This window comes from Miniopterus natalensis, chromosome 5 (genome assembly GCF_054644295.1).
Source record: "Miniopterus natalensis isolate mMinNat1 chromosome 5, mMinNat1.hap1, whole genome shotgun sequence".
Taxonomy (NCBI): Eukaryota; Metazoa; Chordata; class Mammalia; order Chiroptera; family Miniopteridae; genus Miniopterus; species Miniopterus natalensis.
In genome coordinates this window covers 61,986,237-61,996,890 of record NC_142085.1, presented here as the reverse complement: position 1 = coordinate 61,996,890, position 10,654 = coordinate 61,986,237, and positions in this window count along the sequence as shown.

The following is a 10,654-nucleotide window of genomic DNA, read 5'->3' as shown; positions in this document are numbered from 1 at the left end:
GGCAGAAGGGCCGGCGGAGGCCATGGCCCCTGTGGCGAGTCCTCCCCGCACACAGCTGACAGGCAGGCGCCATGTTTGAGTCGCCAGCACCCGACTCGCACTTTATTGCATTTACTTGTTTTATTTTAATTTACTCAACTAATATTGATCGAGTATCTACTGTGTACCAGGCATAATTCTATGCATTAGAAATATAAAAATGATGAGACAGACAAGTCCCCTCCTCTCAGTGAGTTTAATCCTAGTGTTTTCACCGCTGTGCAGTAAACAGTCAGTTCTTCAGCATCAGCTCTCGCAGCTGCTCTTTCCTCTCTGCTACCGTTACTGTCATCACCAATTTAGGTTCTTAGGATTTCATACCTCTGTGTGGAAAGAGTCCAAGCGAGTTACCTGCCCCAGGATTCCCCTTCCAACACAAAGAATGCATCATCACAGATCAATCTTTCTGAAGCTAATTCCAATATGGTCATACTCCTACTCAGAAAAATTGAATACCCTCCTGTTGCCTTCAGAATTATGTTAAATTCTCCTACCTTGCTAAGCAAGACCTTCCTTGGTCTTACTTCAACATGGACTGAATGTTAAAAAACAAAAACAAAACAAGATATTAATCCTAATTGACTGCTTAGCTTAAATGTATTCACATGCAATATGGTAATAGTGTCTCATGAAATTGTTAAGGTATAAAATATTCTGATGTACATGAATGTCTTAAGAAATGAGTAGTCTGTTTGTGATTTCACTGACTCATTGCTCTGTTTATATGAAAACAGTTTCTCCTATTGACATGAGAGCAAAGCTGTAGGAGAGCGCCCAGATTATTGGGTGTGATCACGTAAAACAGAAGCCCCTGCAGTGTTGTGCCAATAGAACAATAAAAGAAATATTGTTTCATAAGAGTTGTGAGTCTTACTACAATTACTTAGCTTTCAGCAATTACTCTGGAAGGAAAAAATGCCACTCAACATAAGAAATGAAGTTCTGAATTCCATGAAGCAAAAGCTACATCCATAGCATCATGTAAAGCAAACTCCTAAGAGAATAGCTATTGTGCCTTTCATTTTTCTGTTAACCTCTGAGGCTCTTAAAATCAATTGGGTGTAAATTAAATGATTTTCTTGCTCTTTTTGAAATAAAGGAGGGTTTCGTTTTTTTATTACAAAGGCAATATCTAAATGTGGGGAGGATGGTGAGGGTGAGGGTGGGTGGAGGTGGAAGAGAGCATAGAGGGGATAAATGGTGTTGGAAAAAATAAAATAAATGTAAATCTTACCTAAAAAAATAAGAAAATAAAACTAAGCAAAAATAACACACAAAAAAGGACACATAACTGTATCACCACCCACCAATTTTCCATTATATAAGCAGTCCACTCTAAATAGGTTGTCTTAATCAAGTCCAAATCATTATTCAGACAGAAACTTTCGCATTGCTCAAGACAAACTGATCTGGGGGACAGGGAAGCATTCAGAGTTCTGTGCAGACTGACTCACACAGTTATCCCCTTACCTTGCTCCCAGAAACACACATACTAACATATCTTATTGTTCAAGTGCAGGGGGCTGTGGAATAAGGCACATTGTACCTCAGCCTTTACTGGCACAATGAAATCAGAAGCCAGTCGGCCCAAGTTGCTGTGAAGATCTCAGAGCAAGGTCCAAGTGCAATTGTTATCTGTGCACTCTGGGTTTAAAAATGCCCACCCCCAAACCTGGTATTCAATAAACACGGACTGAGTAAAATTAATGTTCTCGCAAATATCCTTGATACCTTGGTCCGCACAGTAATTCCATGATGTTTTGTTTTTTTTTAACAACCTTTCGCTCTAATAATTGAGTGCCCGCAGCTCTTGAGCTATCTTTAAACCAGATCTTAAGATAGGCCTTCACTGCCATTGTCAGCAAAATAAGAAACCTAGGAGTTAGAGTAGCAAACAATTTACTACGTAATCCTCAAAACTAAGGTTAAAATAAGAGATGTCTAATCACAGGGTTGCACACCTGAAACTAACATAATATTGTATGTCAACTGTGATTGAAATTTTTAAAAAATATTTAAAATTAAAAAAAGATGGAGACTTAACAGGTGAACAATTGAACATGGAAGGGACTGTAACATTAATCACTTCCTTCCCCGTGCCTGCTGGCCTCTGCACAGAAATGCAGCCCCCGTCATGGACCATGACAGGGAATCTGCAAGCTGAAGGTGGCAAAGCAGCAAGACTGAAGCAACCTTGGTCCCCAGGACCTGGAGCTGCTTTTACAGCCCTGGGTGACTTATGCTTAGAGACTCTGTAAGAAAATCAAACAGCCTGATACATTCATGTGTGAGCTGCCTGTATGCTTTAATGAGTGGCTAAGCACAAAAACAATGTGAAGATTTGGAAGACTGAACATAGACGACTGGGGGAGAAAATAACAATCACTTTGCTAGGCACATGAAAGGGAGTCATTTTTCTGTTCTGCTCTAAGACACAGTGTGCATGGTGTGCTGGGGCCAAGCCTAAACCTGGTGTGCAGCTCGCCCAGAATGAGCTTGGCAAGGCCCCAAATCAGTGCTTGTAATGAAGACCTAGTGGAAGCTGAGAAAACAGGAGTTACAAGCTAGATGCACAACCAAGGCTTCCAGTAGTGATGGAAAAAAAACTTAACTATCCTATTTTCACTGGGCATGGGTGAGATGAATTGCTATATAAAAACAACTGTTAAATAATTCTCAGTATTCATATCATGTACACATTTATAAACCACACACAGACATTTCTATCTTCTGGTAATTAAATGTTTCTCTATAACCATATACAAGGAGTTTGGGTGGGAAAAGCAGAGAGGAAGGGGTCCTTAGAAATGTTGCAAGAAGTAATGCCGTACCCACAGTATTCCCCCAAAGCTCCTTGCCAGGAGCACTTATGTAAGTGTGTCCTTGTTATTGTTGCCGAGACTTAACTGTGCCATAGTTTTCTTATGTGAAAAAATGATGCTAAAAATACTTGCCCTGCTACCATGTAAGGTTTTGTAAAGATCAAGAGATAATGCACATTAAAGTGTTTTGAAAGCTATAAATCACTATTCAAAATATTATTACTATCCTCATCACTGTTATTATTTGTTTTCACAACAATCTTGTGAGGCAGGTAGCTATTACTAAGGAGGAAATTAAGGAACAGTGAGATTCCTTGTCTTGCCTGAAGTCATACAGCTGTTCGGTGGCCAGGTTGATGTGAATTCAGACACCCTCACCTACTACTAGACCACGCAAATTCGTGTACACTGAAAGTCAGAAAGAGGTTTCCAGAGTTGTATATGGACACTTTATCATGCGTTTGACCTAAAATGTTTAAACTTTTTAAAAGATTTATTAATTTTACAGACATCCAACTCAAACTATAAAGTTAGAATCATAAACCTGTTTTTCCTGTGAAGCAATCAAAACCAGATATGGAAAAAAATAGACACTGTATTCTTAGGCCTTCAAAATTTGTTAAATTTACCAGTTTGAAAATATAAATTATTATATACTGTAGATGAAAGGATAATTCAGATCAACTTTTGGGGAGGCAATTTGCTAATATCTATCACAATTAAAGGAACAGTTTCTGACTTAGCAATTCCCCTGCTAGGAAATTAGACCTTAGAAAATAAAATGCCAACTATTGAGAGGTATCTTTTATTACAGGATGTTCTTTGTAACAATCTTTACAATAATTTAAAAAAATTTAATTTCAAACATGTTAAATGTTCATAAAGAATCCACTATATAATGAATGGGATATTTGTTCAATAAAAGACTGTTCAACCATTTGAAAAAGTGATAGAAACCAGTTGCAGAATAGTATAATTTTTGCATGTATAATATATGTAAGATTAGAAAGAAGCATCTAACTGATAATATTAGTTTCCCCTCAGAGTATGCGATTGAAAAGACTTACTTTCTATGTTTCATAATTGTTTGAATTTTCATGACAATGAGCGTGTTTTATTTCAAAATAAAATTTAAATAAAAGTAATTTCTTAACCAGTCCATTTGCTAATTTGGTGTTATCTCAATGCAAATCATGTTTTATATAATAAAAATAGAAAAATGATAAAGAATATTCTAAAACAGAATGATAAAGATAAAATTAAAAACAGTTTGTGTGTGTCCACCAGAGAAATAAAATAAAACGTAATGTATCTTTATGACCAAATATTAAGGTGCTACTTAAAAATATAAATATAAAGGTTAGACTGCAAAACAGAAATGATTGGTGAACTAATAAGTGAAAATTTTAAAATGTTATGAGTACTCAAATTAGAACTCTGTATAAATGTGAATAAAGGTTCTATAGAGAAATAGAAAATATTTGTGTTCAGGATATATGAATATGGAATAATTTTGTGACCTTTAATGTTACTTTAACAGTATATATTTAAGTAATTTAATGGAGTATATTGAAATTTACAGATGACAAGAGTAAGATTGTTCCCATCAATTTGCAATTCTATTGCTACTAGTTAGGGTGAAAGTACACTATAAAGTGAATGTAATAAATGTGAACTGGATGCCATAAAAGCACAATTGTTTTCCAATAAATAAAGGCCAGTTTCAATTGTCTGGAGGCTGGGAAGGTGGGGGTGGGGGGTTGCAAGGCCTGAAACCAAATCTATTTTTAGTGGAAAGACTATTACAGAATGTCAATTAGATTTACTTTTGAGGGGATGGGGGTATGACACTAAGCTCTTAATCGGATTCCAAGCGCGTCACATAACCAATCGGTAGCTCAGGCTAAATGGGGTTAGTAGCCTCACTTTTCCTTCTGACACTTGAGAATTTTTACTACCAAAAAAAAACAGAAAAAAGGGAAAAAATGCACGTATTTGAGTTTCCGAATACAGACTGCGAGTTAGGTAAGGGCAAGGACAGAACTCACCCTCTTCACATTCCATGAATTGAGTACAGTGGCCCACACTCTTGTCCGAGTGTTTAGAGAACAATTTGGAATACTACTGCCACCTGGTGGGCAATTACATTTTTACTTTTTATTTATAGACAACGCAGGCATGAGAAAAGTAGGTTTACGGTTGTGAGTACGTGAAACAGTTTATTCTTGTATTATTATTTATGAATTATTGCATTATTTATTTGTATTACAACTGTACACATACTATTCCCCACCCTTGTATAACCGAAACTAAGACTCTCATGGAACACTTGCAGAGCAATTTCATGATAAACACTAATATTGATGTTTCTATTTAGTCCGATACTGATGATGAATATAGGCATTAAATTAAAATGTGCATTTTACTAGCTTACCAGATATAAGAAAATTAAGAAAGAAATGCAAAGATACATTTTTAGAAGCAAATAATTGTTTTTCTATCTTCAAATGATATGCCTAACTAACTTATGATTAAGTATGAGGGTCCTTTTAAGAAAGCTTTTGGCTAAATGAAATTCATCAGTCTATCAAAAATAATATAACATGACAATCAGCTTTTAAGCAAAACTTCCAGAGTCTGTTAATGTAATACCCTCATTTTATCTGGAAAAAAAAAGTAGAATCTCTTTTAATAAATTAATACTCTTCTATTCTTTTAAAAATATCCTTGCAAATTAAAACTAGAAGAAACATTCTTAACTGATCAGATCTATCTATCTGTACTGGGTTGAACAGTAGTCCCCCACCCCAACTCCAAATCCATATCTATCTGGAACCTATGAATGTGACCTTATTGGGAAATCAGACCCTTGCAGATGTAACCTGATTAAGCCATAGTCATACTTGGTTAAGGTGCACCCTAAACCCAATATGACTGGTGTACTTATAAGAAGAGAATTTTGACACAGAGATAAACACAAGAGGAGAAAGCAATGTGAAGAGAGAAGCAAGGATTGGAATGATGCATCTATAAGTCAAGAGCTCCAAGAAACGCTGGGAACCACCAGAAGCCAGAAGAGGCAAGGAAGCATTCTTCCCTGGAGCCTTTGGAGGAAGCATGGTCTTGCCAATACCTTAATTTTGAACTTCTAGCCCCCAGGACTGAGAGAGTAAGTGAATGCAGTTTTGAGGCACTCTGTGATCATTTGTTACAGTAACCTTAGGAAACTAATACACCACCCAAACTTTCCAGTCACTTGTCTTAGCCCATTCAGGCTGCTATAACAAAAATGCCATCAACTGGGTTCCCAGCACATAAACAGCAAACACTTACTTCTCATTGTTTTGGAGGCTGGGAAGTCCAAGATCAAGGTGCTGGCAGAGTCCAGGTCTGCTAAAATCCCACGCCCTAAATGGCCATCTCTTTACTGTAACCTCACACAGCAGAAGGGACGAGGGAGCTTTCTTGGGCATTTTTAATAAAAGTACTAATCCCACTTAGGAGGCCTTCACCTTCCTGACCAATGACCTCCCGAAGGACCCCCCTCACCACACCACTATCTTGGCTGTTAGGATTTCAACATACGAAATTGATTGTGGGGAAGGCAGGGGGACAGGGATATAAATATTCAGACCACAGCACCAATATTAGACATCATGATGGAACTTTAATTAAATTCGTAACTAGTAAGTATTCTCATTAAATTCGGAGACAAAGTTCACTTTCATATCTTCTCATAAACATTGTTCTGGAAGTCATAGCCAATGATTCCAAGGAGGTATGAAAGCAGGAAGGAAACAAACTGAAGTGCCTACTTTTTTATAATATCACTATATAAATAGAAAATTGAAGAATATGTACAAACCAGTGAACAGAACTATAAGCAAGTTCAACAAGATTGATGAATGCAAGAGCAGATAGAAAACTAAACAGCATTTCCATACATTGGTAATAACCCATCAAAAATTATCATTGAAAATATATTCATTTCCCAAAGTACTAAAAGTGATAAGGTACCTAGGGATAAATCAACTGAAATACGGTATTATCTTTATGGAGAAATAGCCAAATATTTATTAAGGATGTAAAAGAAAACCTGAATAAAGCAAACTTCTAATCAAGGGCTAAAAGACTTGCTATTATAGGGACAGTAAATACTGTCTATATAATCAACTCTCCAAGATTAATTTTAACACATTTCCAATAAAAATCTCAAAAGGATTGATGAACAGATTCTAAGATGTATTGGGAGTTGAGATAGCCTTGAAGAACAAAGTAATGGGATTTAAGGTAGCAATGCACTGGTAAAGGGGTAGTGATCCAACCAATGAAGCAGAAATAAAAGCCAGATATATGTTTTGGCCACATTAAAAATCAGTGCAGAAATATGGATGGTTCATTAATGATGGCAGGAAAAATGGCTGTCCTTATTTAAAAAATAATTAAATTAGATCTCCAACTCACGACATACACAAAACAAGTGCTAAATATCCCCATAGGTTGCCATTCCATTTAATTTTTTTTGCATGACCTAAACTGAACTTTGTTATTGAAAAATACATCTCATTTTGCCAGTGCCATAAATTCTTTTGTTTGAGTTATTATTTAGTCAAAGTACACATAAGACATAAAAATTGAGTATATATTCAAGGAAACGGTTGTTTTCTATATTTTTAATGTTCAATTTTTGGATAGCCTAGTGAGGATAACTCTTGGATCTGTAGAAGCACATATTTAATCTACACTTTCTGATTGGATGAAAGAATGAAGGAATTATTGAACAAATAAAATGACTGATTTTTCACCTTTTTAACACTCTGACTCTCAGGTTATCCAGTTCAATCTTAAAAAATTTCCTTAGATTTTGGTTTTTTAACCCAACCCAGACCACTTGTTGGAGAACTCTGATCATTTAGATGGCTTGTGATTATAGTGCCCTGCCAATTATCTTTTCTTTTTTATTAAATTTTTGGGTGACATTGGTAAAAAAGATTATATAGGTTTCAAGTGTAGATTTCTATAACACATGATCTGTATATTACACTGTGTGTCAAAGTCAAATCATCTTCCATAACCATATATTTGGGCCCCTCTACCCATTACCACCCCTCATCCCCCTTCCCTCTGGTGACCACCACACTATTATCTGTGTCTATGGGTTTCAGTTTTATATCCCACATATGAGTGAAATCATATAGTTCTTAGCTTTTTCTGACTGACTTATTTCGCTTAGTGTAATATTCTCAAGGTCCATCCATGTTGTGACGAATGGCAGTATTTCATCTTTTCTTGTGGCTGAGCAGTGTTCCATCGTATATATGAACTGCATCTTCTTCACCCAGTCCTCTACCAAAGGACACTTTGGTTGTCTCCATGTCTTGGCCACCGTAAATAATGCTGCAATGAACATAGGGGTGCAAATATCTTTGCGAATAAGTATTTTTGAGCTTTTTGGGCAGATACCCAAAAGAGGGGTTGCTGGGTTATATGGTAACTTTATTCTTAATTTTTTGAGGAGCCTCCATGCTGTTCTCCGTAGTGGCTGTTCCAGTCTCCATTCCCACAGGCAGTGAAGGAGGGCTCCCTTTTCTCCACAGCCTCTCCAGCACTTGCCATTACCTGTCTTGTTGATAACAGCCACTCTAGCAGGTGTGAGGTGGCATCTCATTGTAGTTTTGATTTGCAGTTCCCCAATAGCTAATGAAGTTGAGCATCTTTTCATATATTTGTGGACCATTTGTATGTCTTCTTGGGAGAAGTGTCTGTTCAGGTCCTCTGCTCATTTTTTAATTGGATTGTTTGTTTGTTTGTTTGTAGTAATAGCACCCTGACAATTAAACAAATTCTCTTGTAAATCATAAATAATGATTAAATTTTCATTTGCAGATGGTGATGTAATAGGAAATGGGGAAATGTGCAAAACAAAAACCAAGCAACTTAATCTCAGCTTTTTAAATTAGCTATGCATAATTAAAGTTAAAAAATAGCTATGCCTAAATATTATTATATTTCACACTGAAAATTAGAAATCAGTATGAGTAACCCCAACTAAAAAGATTTAAAAGGAAAAAAGAAATTCTTCTGATAAGTTTATTTTTTTTATCCCTGAACAGGCAAAACATTCAAATAGGTCATTTCCCAATTTCCGAGTAAATATGATCACATAAGCCAAGAGAGAGATAAGCAGCTGAGAGAAGCTGAGAAAGAGTTGCACAAACACATGTAGGACAAGAGGTAGTTGTCCTCAGGGAACCTGGGGTGGCATCATTCACATCATGATTATGGAAGAACAGCCTTCTTAGTTTGTAACCATATATATAGGTATTATATTGTACATTTATAATGGGTGTGATTAGACCCATTTCCTATGTGTATGGGTATGTGTATGCAAATACGTATGAGTGTGTGTGTGTGTGTGTGTGTGTGTGTGTGTGTGTGTGTGTGGAAGGTGGTGTGGGACCGGAGGCTGGAGAAGTACTAGTAAGTAATCACAGAATTCTGTTGAAGCATGCAGATTTGAACCAAGTAAAGTCATTATTGTGCCTCAAGGGTGAAAAGTTTGAGTTCTTGGGACCACAAAATGCTAACTGTGTCACACAATTGTTACTAGGAGCTTTGGAGTTTGAAATTGATCCCTGGGGCCACTGCAGATGCCCCTTCACTGTACTGAGGGTGGTTTGCATCAACAGTACTTTATAAATATGCATGCGTTTCAGATTTGTTATTTTTAGAACAAATGAAAGCTATGTAAGCGGCTCTCTCTATGGAGCAGGACTCACCCTCCTCCCCCAAGCATTTTCCTTGCCTCCCTCTTTCTCCTAAGCTCCAAGGGCCCTTCTTTTGATTCTGTAACTTGTTTTCCTGAACCCATTTCTTCTACCTCTGTGATTTTCTAAATAAACTTTCTCTTATAATTTGAAAAAAATATATGGAATATGGAAAACATGAAAGCCTTCCAACAGTTCAGGGAGCAGGTAATCCAGCCTGTTTTCTTCTGTATGTATTTCTCAGACTAATGTTTTGAACAATGGGACAAGTAACTCAGCCAGTCAGACTCAGCCGTGCCCTGATGAGCACCGGTCACACACACAGTGCTTACCCAGCCCGCCAAGCCAAACTAAATGTGATGTTAGTTGATAAGCTGTTGTGCATCCCTGTTAGCACAGAGTAATTCAATGTGGCCTCCCTGCCTGTGGTTCGTGATCTTTTAAATGGTCTAGGGATATGGCAAGGGCAGAAAATTTAAATCAGACTATGCAAAATATCAAAGCAGGAGGCTTGGAAAGAGTTCTCCCAGCCTCATTATGAATTTCTTCAGAGTTGTTTTTGTGGTCTGTGGATAGAGATGTGGGGTGCAGGGTTAGAGGAGGAATAGGGAAGAGACTGGACCATGAAAGTTTTACACGATTACATCCATGTTTTAGAAAACTACCTCTGAAGGCTAGGCAGGGAGAGGATTGGAGTAAGAACTGACCAGCGATGGGGAAAATATAGAGTGTCCCCCAAAATATATACATACACTTTGAATAATTATAAAGACAGTGTTTATTAAAATACATTTCGTTTTCAAAATTGAGCTGTCAGCGGTTAAAGTGGGACACCCTGTACTTTGGAGGTTTTTACAATACAATGGTTGAGAGAAAATAAAAGACTGAACTACAGCAGTGAAAATGGGAATCAAGAGGAACACATGAAGATCTGTACGGAGGAGCTCACTGATGACTTTCGAGAGGTCATGCTGAGCTTTTCCTGGAGCCCTAAGCCCAGGCCTAGTACCTAGTGAGCAACTGGCC